This window comes from Podarcis pityusensis (genome assembly GCF_964106645.2).
Source record: "Podarcis pityusensis genome assembly, chromosome: Z".
NCBI classification, from domain to species: domain Eukaryota; kingdom Metazoa; phylum Chordata; class Lepidosauria; order Squamata; family Lacertidae; genus Podarcis; species Podarcis pityusensis.
In genome coordinates, this window is record NC_138044.1 from 42,502,832 (window position 1) to 42,515,294 (window position 12,463).

Here is a 12,463-nt window from a genome sequence, read left to right on the forward strand (position 1 = left end):
TGAGGATCACAAAGGGAAAGTATCAAAACAAGATGGGTTGCAGTTAATGCATTTAAGCACGAAGGTCACAAAGTTAATATGACCTTCTTGTATTTATGAAAAGCCAAATACATTTTAATGGTAACACAAAAAGATACTTATTTCAGAAATTACGGTTACATAATTAGATGGACGCAATAAATAACAGCGAACAATAAGCAATCATGAATGTTGATGGAAGTACATTAATAACAAGAACAGGCACACATTGGAAATATGAACAGAGAACATCTGGGCTGACCATTAATAAAGAATAGTCCTATGCTTTGGAAAAGTTTCTCTGGCAAATAACTACTAACTTTTTACAGTTCAAATATAGCAGCTAATGCTGCCAACTGATTCACAAAACATTTTTTACCACGTGTTTAGCTCCCGTTACCAACACTTATGTGACAAGGAAACTACATGCTGGACATTTTCATAAAGCCATCCTCTATATGTCAAAAAAAGAAGAAAAAGTTTTATAATGGTGAGGAACATGGTTGTATGATTCCATCCTACAAAGTGTTATTTTCTCTAAATCTCATGCAAATGCCAGGTGAAAGTTTTGTTTTGTTTTGTTTTACATGTGAACTCATTGCTGCCATGATACACTGTGAGATATGTAAAGGAAAAATGTGATAGAGTTTTATTCCCCTGAGGCTGAGTAATATAGGACACAACATGCTCCATACATCTGCATTCACTAGAATGGCACAGCAGAAACAAACCTCACTGGACAATCTGGGAAACCACAATCAATGCTAGCAAGCATGTAGCCCATGGGAGGTTCTCCTCATAAGTGTAGCTGAGAGGGGAGGGCAGCTGCCTCCCCCCCAAAATATAAATCAAGTAAATAGATAAAAATGCTTAACTAACTGACCAAATGTTTCCGTAGGTAATTCGGTTTTGCCCCCTGTGACATAAAGCCCCCCCCCCCCAATAAATCCTGGTCACACCCATAGTTCTCCTTGCTCGTTTTTGTGCTGTTATGTTGAATACCAACAAGGAAGTTAGTACCAATAAATAAATTTTCTAGATAAATAAATTTAAACTCCAACTTCTTTCAGCTTTTGTAAAATTATTATTCCTTATCTAATGGCCTGCTTTGGTGACTTTAAGTTGCTTCCATCTACCGTAAGTCTACAGGCAGTAGCTCCGGCATAATAAATTAAACATGAATACTGGTTTCTTCCTTTCCTTTGCCTAGGTGCTATTTTGCTCCCAGAGAACCACCATTCAGTTCAGAACACTTACGGAATTAGCTTGCTAAGCATCTAACTTTTCCTCTGTTGGTTCTTCTCTCTCTTCCGCTTTGAGAAAGTGCCACTTTTGCCAACATGATGTGCCATGGCTGAAGTCTGTGCATTTAAAGCCAATAAATCAGCAAATGTGAGATAGTGATTCCAAGTCACATTTCATACACACATGGTGACTTTTGTAAATAACACTAAGTGCATACATGTGCAAAAGATACTGTTCAGATGTGAGTAGTAACACGAGGAAGCTTCTTTCATTAATTTAGATGCTCCATATACCCCATTAAAAATAAATTAATGGAAACACTCCTTTCAAGCTGTGCATTAACTCCCACCTAGGAAACAGAGGCACAATAATCCACAGTTAAGCATTTTTCAGTCCCACTGATTTCAATGGAAGTCTGTGGGCTTCTACTGAAATCAATGGGACATTCAAATGCTTAATTTTGATCATCATCATCATCATCATCATCCTTTTTATTCGACCGTAAGTCAGAAAAAAGTACATTTTGTCAATACACAGTTAAAAACATCCAGGAAGATTTTAAAACTTAGCCAACACTAAAATGGGCTAAACAGATAGCCCCATATCAATACAGTCAATTATAGTCTTGCGACGCTTAAAAGCTAAGAAGAGAAATTTGGCCACCAAGGAAGGTATAGCTCTAGTGGCGTTATTCAACAAGTGTAAAACCTGGTTTTCTCCAGGTAGGAAGCTGAATTGACATAGGAGTGGGTCTATAAAATTTTGTCTAAGCTCTGCATAAGAAGGGCAAGTCAAGAGAATGTGTTCGGTGGACTCAACCACCCCCATGGCACAATGACAGGTTCTCTGGGCGTATGGTACTCCCCTGTACCTTCCCCACAATATTGCAGAGTCAAGGACATTTAATCTAGCCGCTGTAAGAAGTCTACGGTATTCCACATAGTGGATTTCTGCAAGGTAGGGGGCTGGTATGGTCCGATAAATCTGGTCCCCTAGGAACATCCCTGGTTTTACCTGGGCTATGTCCTCTTGTCTGGCAATGTCACTCAGTCTCCGGGAGATCACAGCTCTAGCTTGATTGTACATCATAGACTCGAAGTAAAGGAGAGACAATCCGCAGGATTGAACCTCATTAATGACCTCCCTTTCCCACGATGATTGGAAATCGTCCCTCAATATCAAGGGGGCAATACCCACTGGTTTAAAACAAAGCTTGAGCCATAGCCAGAGCTTCGTCTTCAAGGCCACATACCGTAGAGCTTGCCAGCCGACCTCTAATCTCATAACCGCACTCGCTACCGAGGGGGGAATCCTAAGGATGGCTCTAAGGAATCGCGTTTGGATAGAATCCAGTTTCAAAAAATCCCTACGGGAGCCTAAAGAGATGCCCACCAAAAGAAGGGGGAGGACTTTCATTTGAAAGAGTCTCAAAGCTATCTTCACTGATTGAGCCTGATTCTTAGCATATAGAGATCTAATCTGGATGGCTGCTTTAGATGCGTTAGTTGTTATAAAGTCTCTATGGGCCAGAAAAGACCTATTTGACCGTATTACTTGTCCCAGATATTTAAAGCAGTTAACCCGCTCTAGGGGGATCCCGTTCATCGACCATCGATGGAGTCTCGGTCGGGCAGAGAAGACCATGATCTTGGTCTTAGCATAGTTGGGTTGGAGCTCATGCTGATCACAGTATTCATGTAGAGCTTGCAACATTCTCCTCAATCCAATAGGGGATCTGGCAAGAAGTGCGGCGTCATCCGCATACAGAAGAACGTTCAGAGATCGGCCTGCTAATTTGGGGGGGGGGGGTGGAAAGCATCATTGGCCATGTGAGTCACCAGTGAGTTAATGTAAAAATTAAACAATGCTGGGGCCAATAGACAACCCTGTCTTACCCCTCTAGTGGTGGTAACCGGGTTGGAGACTAGGCCTTTATTGTCTAGCCTGATTCTCAGAAGGGTGTTTGTATGGAGGCTGGTAATCAGATGAAGGAGACGGCGATCGATCTTTGTAGCGGCCAGTTTTATCCATAGCTGCTTTCTAGAGATTCGATCAAATGCCTGCTTAAGGTCAATAAAAGCCACATGAAGAACCTTTGGGGCTTTGCCGGCATGCTTTTCCGCCAGGTGATTCAAGGTTAATATTTGGTCTGTGGTAGATCTTCCAGGGCGAAAGCCCGCCTGTTCATCGGCAATGATATTGTCGTCCTCCATCCATTTCGATAGTTTGTTTAGCAGGTATCCCGAGTAAATCTTCCCAATGACATTTAGCAAGCTGATTGGCCTAAAGTTGCTCGGCTCTGTACGTGGTCCTTTCTTATGTATTAATACAATCAACGCAGAGCTCCAGCTTGAGGGAAATTTTGCTGTTTTGTTTATATGCGTGTAAAGTGCTGCTAAAAGTGGGATCCACCAATCTTTATTTGCTTTGATGACATCAATGGATATAAGGTCATCACCGGGGGCCTTGCCTGCTTTAAATTGATCTATGAGAGTTTCAACTTCAGGGCATGTAACTGGGTCCCAATCGGGCAGTGCTTCCGGCTCCACCGTATCTCCGCAGGCATCATGAGCTGCATACAGATCGGCGAAGTATCTTTCCCAAGTGTCCGCTGAGATGTGGGGTTCTATTCTTGCAAGCGGCCTACCCAGATATCTGGAAATTAACTGCCAAAAAGAGGCTGGATTTCTATTCTCTGCAGCTATCAAAAGGTTGTTCCAATTGTTTCTTTCTGCCTCGAGCTTCTTTTCCTTTAGTAGGGCTTTATAACTTCTCCTGAGGGTGATAAGACGGTTATTTGGCATGGGGTCATTTGATGCTCTGTATGCCAACCATTCATTATACAGATGATTCTTGAAGTTTTTGCATTCCTCATCGAACCATTTTTGTGGAAAAACTGTTTACCATGCTTTGTGGGGGACCGAGCTAGTGTTGGTTTTAGAAGTTCTACTAAATCGTCATACATTGGTAGAGGCTCATCCGCCTGCATAAGGGAAGCCCTTTTTATTTGGAGCTGATCAGACCAGAGAAGTTCGTTCAGCTGTTGGGCCGAATTGGAGGTCCATTTAAGGGCTGTAGGTCTTATCTCCAGATGGTCATTTGATAGGTGCACAAAGGAGTGCCTATCAAGTTCGTCAGCCAGAGTCAAGTAAATTTCTAGAGGGAAGTGATCACTCTCCAATCTTGAAGCCACCTTAAAGCTGGATATTTTGGGGGTGAGGTCAGGAGATATCCATACAAAATCAATAGTGGATGCACGTGAACCTGACCAATAGGTGAATTCGGCAGGGTAGTCCAAGCTGATTGCCCCATTTAGCAGAAGGAAATTGAGGGCCAGCAAGGTTTGCCTGCATTTGAAACCTGCGTAAGTGGCTATGTTATCTTTGAATTTCCTTGGTAGAAGATCTGTAGTCATAAGAGGTGAAGAAGGGTACTTGCTAAATTTAGAGAATAAGATTTGGTCAGTGTGTGACAGGCGTCCATTAAAATCTCCCGCCAACAGAAAAGTGGCTTCGGGGTATTTGTCAAAAAGCGTTTCCAATGTCACTTGGATTTCCTGCCATCTCAGATCAACCAAATTTCTCTTATAAATTGGACATAAGTAGATATTGATCACTACTATCGTTTCCTCTGCTGTTTGCAACTTTATAATCAGCATGAGTGACGACTGGATGTCGATTTTTTCGGCCTGAAGATTTATGGCTAAGGAAACAAGAGTAGCCAAGCCTCCTTGCGGTCTACCATGTGATAACGAATTCTACGTGGTATTCAGGTAGAAGCCCTTGTATCCTGTTAGATAGAAGTCCTCACAGGCCCATGACTCTTGGAATAGGAGGATGTGGCTGCCATTTATATAAGCAACAAATGATGGATCTGTCAGTTTGGATTTAATACCAGCCACATTCCATGATAGTAGTGTAAGAGGCCGCTTTGTGTTTCCCTCAAGTCATGATTTCTCTTGCGTGGTTAATCCTGGAGAATCCAAATGGGGGTGCACGCTGCGTGAAGGGGCAGTAGGGTGAAAAAAGGCAGTGATTTTTGATTGTTTGCACTTCAGGTTCAAGTTGTCACATGCCCCAGGAGCAGCCAATGGCTGGGGCGAATTTACAGATCGCTGTAAGAGAAAATCTTGATACGAGGGGGTGTTACTAACCGACAAGTCCATAGACTCGTCGTTTGCCGTATGCTCTATAGTTGCAGGAGTCGTGCCTTGAGGATCGAGGCTTGTTGATGGGAAAGCACTATGTAAGACAGAGGAAAGACATCCTTTTTGGTTAGCTTCCAGTAGCTTGTTTAGCCTTGCCACTGCCTCAGTGTTTGTCCAAGGGGCTACTGGATCCCCCAGTGTCTCTTGCGTCGTCATGGTATCAGCACAAGGAATGCAGCCATTTTGAGGATTGGAGATCGTTTTCGCTGCAGGGGCGTCCACATAGGCTTGTGTCTGCCATTCTTTAGAAGCATCTATAGTGGCCAAAGCTGGACCCGTCAAAGCTCTACCCCTTAAGGCAGTCCCTTCTTGCCGGTGGGGTGGTCGGCTAGTAAATCGTGGGGAGGGGTTCATAGGAAGGGTCTGTTGCTGCGAATTCCGGTCCTCAGTCCTCCTTGTAGGCCGGCTAACCAAATTTGCTGAATTTGGGATTTTCCTAATAATGCCCCTACAATTGTTAAAGAAGCATCTTTGTGGAAAGATTCCAAACCAGTTGAGACGATTTTGAAGTTTGCTCAAAAGTGCAGGAAGCCTGGGAGAGTCGAACTTGAGCAACAAGTGCTTAAATTTTGGGGTCTCTGGCAGCCATTCTAATGATAGGAGACCACCCTGGGCCAAGTAAGACCTGGTCAACATTCGCAATGAGATCACAGCAGCTTTACGATTTCTCCAGGCATAATAGGGGAAGCAGGAGAGAGCGATGTTCAAGCATATATTATTAGGGGTGAGTTGGAGGTTTACTAGCTGCTGCCCCCTACTTAGGCTCTGTGCCTCATAATTATCAGGTCCCTGATGATTTAATTTTGATCTGATTTTTACATTTTAGAGACAGTATGTTAAATAAAATCAAATAGTCACTACTGTAAGCAAAAGGTTAAAACTCATCATAGTATATTTTCAGCTGGTGGACCAGGAACTCTAACAGCAGAGTATCTATGACTGGATGATATGCCCAAATATTTATTTTTTGCTATTTGGATTTTTGGTACAGTAAAAAACAACAACAACTAGGCACATAAGTATGCAAGGCTTTTGAAGAAACTCAGACATGGTCATTCAAAACTTTCCTACAGCTTCCTACAGCTACTGTACTGATCTTTACATTGGGTAGCCTGGAAGAACTATGGTATAATTCCATTTGGCATAGTGCACAACAGGGAACATTGGGTAGGGAAAAGTAACATTATTGGCTTCTTTGGGATATTTTGTGTATTTCTAATTTATCACAAGTACTGTACCAGCAATTTTGGTAGAACCTATGAGGACACACCATTTATAAAACAGGCCAAGCCATTGGCATCTAGGAAAGACAACAACCTGGTTCACAAGTCACACTAAGTCAAACCATGGCCTTGTGTGATCATGCAGGCTTCTGAAGAGGTGACTGCAGTTGCTTTGCTCCTCCCTGGCCATTCTGCTGGCCATTCTGCTGCTGTGCTGACCTAACCTATGATTTTGCTTAGCACAGGGGTTGGGAACCTCAAGTCCATGGGCATAATTAGACCCCACCAGTTGCCCACATTTGGTTCAGCAGGCCATTTTGGTCTAGCCGCACCCACTATTATATGACATGAGATGCGGGGTAGGGAAAGTTGTGGCTGGGCCAAAAAGGGGGCTGCAGGTGCTGCCAAATCAGCTGATTGGTGGGACCCACACGGGAATAATTATTATTGTTATTGTTATTATTATTATTATTATTATTTATTTATGCCCCGCCCACTCTGGGAGGCTTCCAGCAGAATATTAAAATACAATAATTCATCAAATGTTAAAAGCTTCCCCACACAGGCCTGCCTTCAGATGTCTTCTAAAAGTCAGATAGTTGTTTATTTCCTTGACATCAGGTAGGAGGGTGTTCCACAGGACGGGCGCCACTACCAAGAAGGCCCTCTGCCTGGTTCCCTGTAACTTCGCTTCTCACAGTGAGGGAACCGCCAAGAGGCCCCCGGCGCTGGACCTCAGTGTCCGGGCAGAACGATGGGGGTGGAGACGCTCCTTCAGGTATACTGGGCTGAGGCAGTTTAGGGCTTTAAAGTCAACACCAACACTTTGAATTGTGCCCGGAAACGTACTGGGAGCCAATGTAGGCCTTCAGGATTGGTGTTATGTGGTCTCGGCACACAGTGCTTTGAGGCCCTATCAGCTGATTGATGGGGCTCTCTGCAAGCAGTGATCAGCTGACTGCCAGTGCCTGCTGGCACTATTCAGCTGACAGTGATGACAATCAGCTGGGATTGTGCAGCTGAGGGGGCTGGAGGAAGCAGCTTAGATTCAAAGCACTGGAGGGTGTGTTGTGAATCTATACCTCTTTCTATGCAGGAGAGAAAACATATGAATCCAGACTTGTGGTTTGGCTCTCCTGAACAAACCACAAGCCATACACCACAGCACAAACCTTAGTTACAGCTCACGTATAGTCTTAAGAGAGCTGAACCACAAGACCAGGTTCAGACAACGTGCTAAATCAAGCCATGACTATGAACGGTAGCAGCATGACCAGGAAGGAACAAAGCAGCTGTAATCTCCTTTTTGGGAGCTCACAGAAAGTCATAGTTTGGTGTAGCATTTTGTGTGAACCAAGCCACTCAACATCTGTTCATTTCAAAACACTTGGGCAAATAAGTAAGACAGCTAGTGAGCAGGCTACTGCCCAGGCACAAGTCCATAGAGACTTCTTTCAGAATACAGTATTGCACTTAATAAGCACATTGAAAGAACCACTGATTCGTGGGTGTGAGGTAGGCTTATGCTCAATCTACACTGCTGTACCTAAACCACAAACTTTAGTTGTTGGGTGGGTTGTGTTAATACATCTAAGGGTCCAAGGAACAGTTAAACTAGCCTCACTATGACCACCAAAGTATTTGCTGAGCTAGACTAATAGCATATTTTGTTCAGTGTGGCTGTTCATATTGGTTTTATTAAATGTTTTCAACCTGGGATGACACTCTGGGTTTCTAGATGGAATCATAACATCTTCTATTTATGAAAGCCATTTCAGACACTTGCAAACACTGTTCTCTAGACATGCGTACCACCTAATGGCAAAGTAAACCAAACCTATGTGAATTATCCATGCTTCTGCTATGCATACATTAAAAAAAAATTCAACACAACCTTGGCCTAGTGCCTTTCCCCAGCTTAACCCAACCAATAGTGCCGACAGACAAACTTCCAAATAGCAATATTAATAGCAGATGATTCAAGTCTGAAAAAGAGCCTGCTTCTTTTTGTTTTTTATGACTAACACAGGTGCCAGCTACATGGTAAAAATAAACATAAAGTGCTGGACGTTCCAAAAGTGTGAGATGATTAAGATCACACCGCCCTCCACAATGCTGGGTAAATCTATCCTATAATTTTCTTTAATATTTCTGTGGGTTTGCAATAGCAAACAATAACTTAAAATACAAAGAATGCACAGATTTGGAACCTCTCTCGTGCAGGATTAAGGGCATCTCTCTTACACACGCACAGACACAGACACACCTGCTAAGTGTATCTGGCTATGACTCACTGCAACAGGCACAGTGCAGTTGCTAAGAACTCTGAAGTCTGCAGTTCAAATCTCAGCTCAGCCACAAAATCACTAGATTGTATCAGAAAAAGCACTACTCCTCTAGTTCAGTCCTTCATCTGCAGCAGGAGGAGGCAGTGCTAGCTTAGTTTAGAGGCTGCAGTGAACAGTCCTGTTGTTGGCATTTGTCTGTCTTGAGTGACAATGGAGTGCACCTCCAGGGGTAAAGTCAAACCTTTGTGTTAGCAGCACTGAAGTGACCTCCCTGGGGTGCAAGCCTGGGCAGTGTGTCTGGACTTCCTGGGCTGCCCTTGCCTCCAAAAAAAAAAAGCAGAGCAATATGTTTGGTGCCAGTTTGACTGCAGGAATTGCTGGAAGGAGGCGTACGAGGCGCCTTCCAACCCTCTTAGGGACTCCAGATGTGTGTAGAGACCACTTAGCCTTTTCTTTTCCCACAGATATCCCACAAGGCAGTGGAGGTTTAGGGTCAGAATCTTCCTCCTAGATGGCCTATATTTCCCGGTTGATTAGCCCCAACAGCCCTGTAAGTCACTGACATTGCTTGATGTGTTTTCAATATTCAAAAGTGTTATATTAATGTTATTATTTATACAGTATCAGTGAATACCACCTTTTCAGAAGAAAAGCAGAATACCACTTTTAGGTTTTTTTCTTGCAACTAAGCGGTACATAAATTTTATGAAATAAATGAACGCAATTCCTGTTCTGAGAAGTTTGCAACTTAAGTTTAGCAGGGATGTGGAGAGAGACAACCAAGGCAAACAAAGGATGAATGTGGGCAGATGAAACGACACATGCTTAATTATCATCCCCATCCTCAGTTGAAATGAAATGTCATGGTTTGAGCCAAAGGCTTTGTGGAATGGGTTACTGATGCTTGCCCCTACATTTTTGGTTGCCCTACCTGCCCAACCATCTTTTACCTGCTCCACCTGGGCATAAGCCTGTTTAAGCCCCTACACACACAAAAGCTTGTGAAGACTAGAAGAGCCCTGGTGGCCCTTGCCTTGGCGCTGACAAGTCATATTTGAAATTTCAGGTGGATAAGGTGTATTTTCTATCCCACCTCTAGAGCAACTGGCTGCTGTGGGAAAGAGTGGCTCCTGCAATTTCAGATGTCCTGGTTGCCAAGCTGGCTTTCTGTGCCACTCATTTGTGCCACTAGGAGAACCAGGACTTGCAGTTGCTTCATCATCACATTGCCAACAGCTCCTATGATGGCACAGAGCCATTCTGCAGCCCCAGTTCCCTTCTAGGTCTGGTACCACTGGTTTCACTCTGTTTTAAGACATCTTGAGACAAGGCTTCCCTTTAATCAAATGAATTGCTATTGTACACCACTATTCTTTGCTGTGCCTGAGCAGAGTTCTTAAGGTTGTGCACAGGCTGTCCCATGTAGCTCACTAGGCCACATACCAGCCTCAAGGTCATTAGAGCCCTTGCTCAACCTCTTGAATCTCTGACAATATGTCACGGACTGGTTGAATGCAGAGGGATGGGGAGAGAAACCAGCTGGGGAACCCCCAAGGGAAGAAGGCTCAGAGCCCGGGGAGTGGTGGTGGGGCGAAGATGAGTGGTCAGAGGGAGAAGGGGGAGAAGATTGGGAAGAGGAGGTATTGGAAGCTGAAGAGGTAACGGGGTTTAGTAAGCTGGGTGAGCCTGTGGCAGAGAGAAGTCCAGAATCAAAGGCTGAAGCAGGCGAGTAGGAGGAGGGAGGCCAAGAGGCAGAGAAGAGTCAGGCTGGTAATGAGTCAAAAGTGTCTTCCTCTCCTGCTGCAACAAACTCCCCTCCCTCCTTGTCTTCAAGATCCAGAAGAGGCATGAAATGGGAGGAGCAAAGGCAGGCATGCAGGCACAGTCTCAAATTGTTTGAGGAAGAAGCTCTGAGAGGAGGAGATAGATGACTGTGAGGAGGTGGAGACCTTTAATCTCAGCAGCTGATTCATGGACACACCACCAGGCCTTGGCAGATGGTGTTTTTGCTAATAAAGAGTTAACTCCAACTTGCACAGTGTGATTTACCAATGCCTCATTTCTGACACAATATGACCCATCAATCTCCAGCACTAAGATCCTATTACCTGGCTTAGCAGTTTCCCTTCAACTCTGAAGCTGTAGCTAAACTCCTGCTCTTTGTATCATCCTTTATGCTGTTATTACCACTTCTTTCCATTCTCAAGAGCGAATGCTAACACGGTTTATATTTGAAAGCTTGTCACATGGCAGGCACCTATTTTTCACTCATCAAGCCAGCCACCATTGAAACAACAGATGCACTCCTGCGATTGTCAGCTCACGTAGCTTTTTTATCTGATGGAGGGATGAAACAGGATCTAACATGCAAAGCCTAGAAGTTATTCAATTAAAAGAAAAAAGAAACTAAGGGGGCGGGGGGGAGAGATTCGGCCACAGATGCTGGTAACTGCATTTCTGCATGTCCATTAAAGACATTCTCATAAAAGCCGGAACAACACACGTCACTGGTGCAACTATGAAGAACGCTGAGAAATCAATAGTCATATAACAATGTCTTCCTTTTTAAAGAAATCTATCTGTAAGATGAAAACTGAGTGCAGCTAAGGCTTTCTCCTCCACTAAAGAGCTAAAAATTTACACGCGCTGCCAGTTCAGATTGGACCTACCATGTTTAATATATTCTGGGTTATATTTTTTCCTAGCTAAATCAATAACAGGCAGCTATTCCCCAAGGTGAAAATATACATTAAGGAGGGAAGACATGAGACTAGACAACCTTCTAGTTATTTGTTAAAGGAGGGAAAAGGGGAAAAAAGAGCTTAGAGACTTTTTGTGCTCGCTTCCAATCCACGTAGGTGGATTATATCTCTGGTGAAACATCAGCATGCAATGTAACACTGTTAGGAGCAGCCAAATGACACTCCTCCCTGTTTGATAACACGATACTTACTTTGCCATTATTGATTCTTCCACATAAGTGGCTTGTATAGAACATAACATGCTGCTTAGATTATGCTTCACAATGCCTGAGACAAAAAAAGCAAAGTAAGTGAAAGGATCCCAGCTGCCTAAACAATAATGCCTTGCTTACAACCTGATAATGGCATGAGGATGAAACAGCTGTATTAGCCTTGGCAGAAAATTATTTCAGACACAGCTATGCTTGATTTATGGCTTAAATCCTTGAGCACAGCACCTGATACAATTTTCTGAAGTCCTGTGACATTTGAGCATCTTCATGCAATCTAGTCCTTGCTGTGTGAAACTGGACTAATGGATGATAAACAACCAGAAGCCAAAAGGATGGATTATTTCACCTGGTTCTGTACATTTTGCTAGCTCCACTCAATACATGTTGGTTGTCTTAACCCCCCACACCCACCACCTCCCCAAATACTTTTCTTGGAATGCTGACTGAGGATAACGTAAGCCATTCTTCCAGCAGCTAAGGATGGTTAGATCTGGCGATATGCAAGCCA

The 12,463-nt window shown here is 43.7% G+C and overlaps 1 protein-coding gene and 1 long non-coding RNA gene across 3 annotated transcripts in view; one reads left to right on the top strand and one right to left on the bottom strand.

Annotated features, from left to right (window-relative positions):
- The window catches only part of LOC308468751 (uncharacterized protein), a 146,908-nt gene that overhangs the window by 60,579 nt on the left and 73,866 nt on the right, over positions 1-12,463 (bottom strand). The window lies entirely within an intron of this gene.
- On the top strand, positions 474-11,297 carry LOC308468778. The gene is made up of 3 exons (XR_013981875.1): positions 474-508; positions 9,446-9,531; positions 10,816-11,297. It is a non-coding gene; the product is annotated as an uncharacterized lncRNA (long non-coding RNA).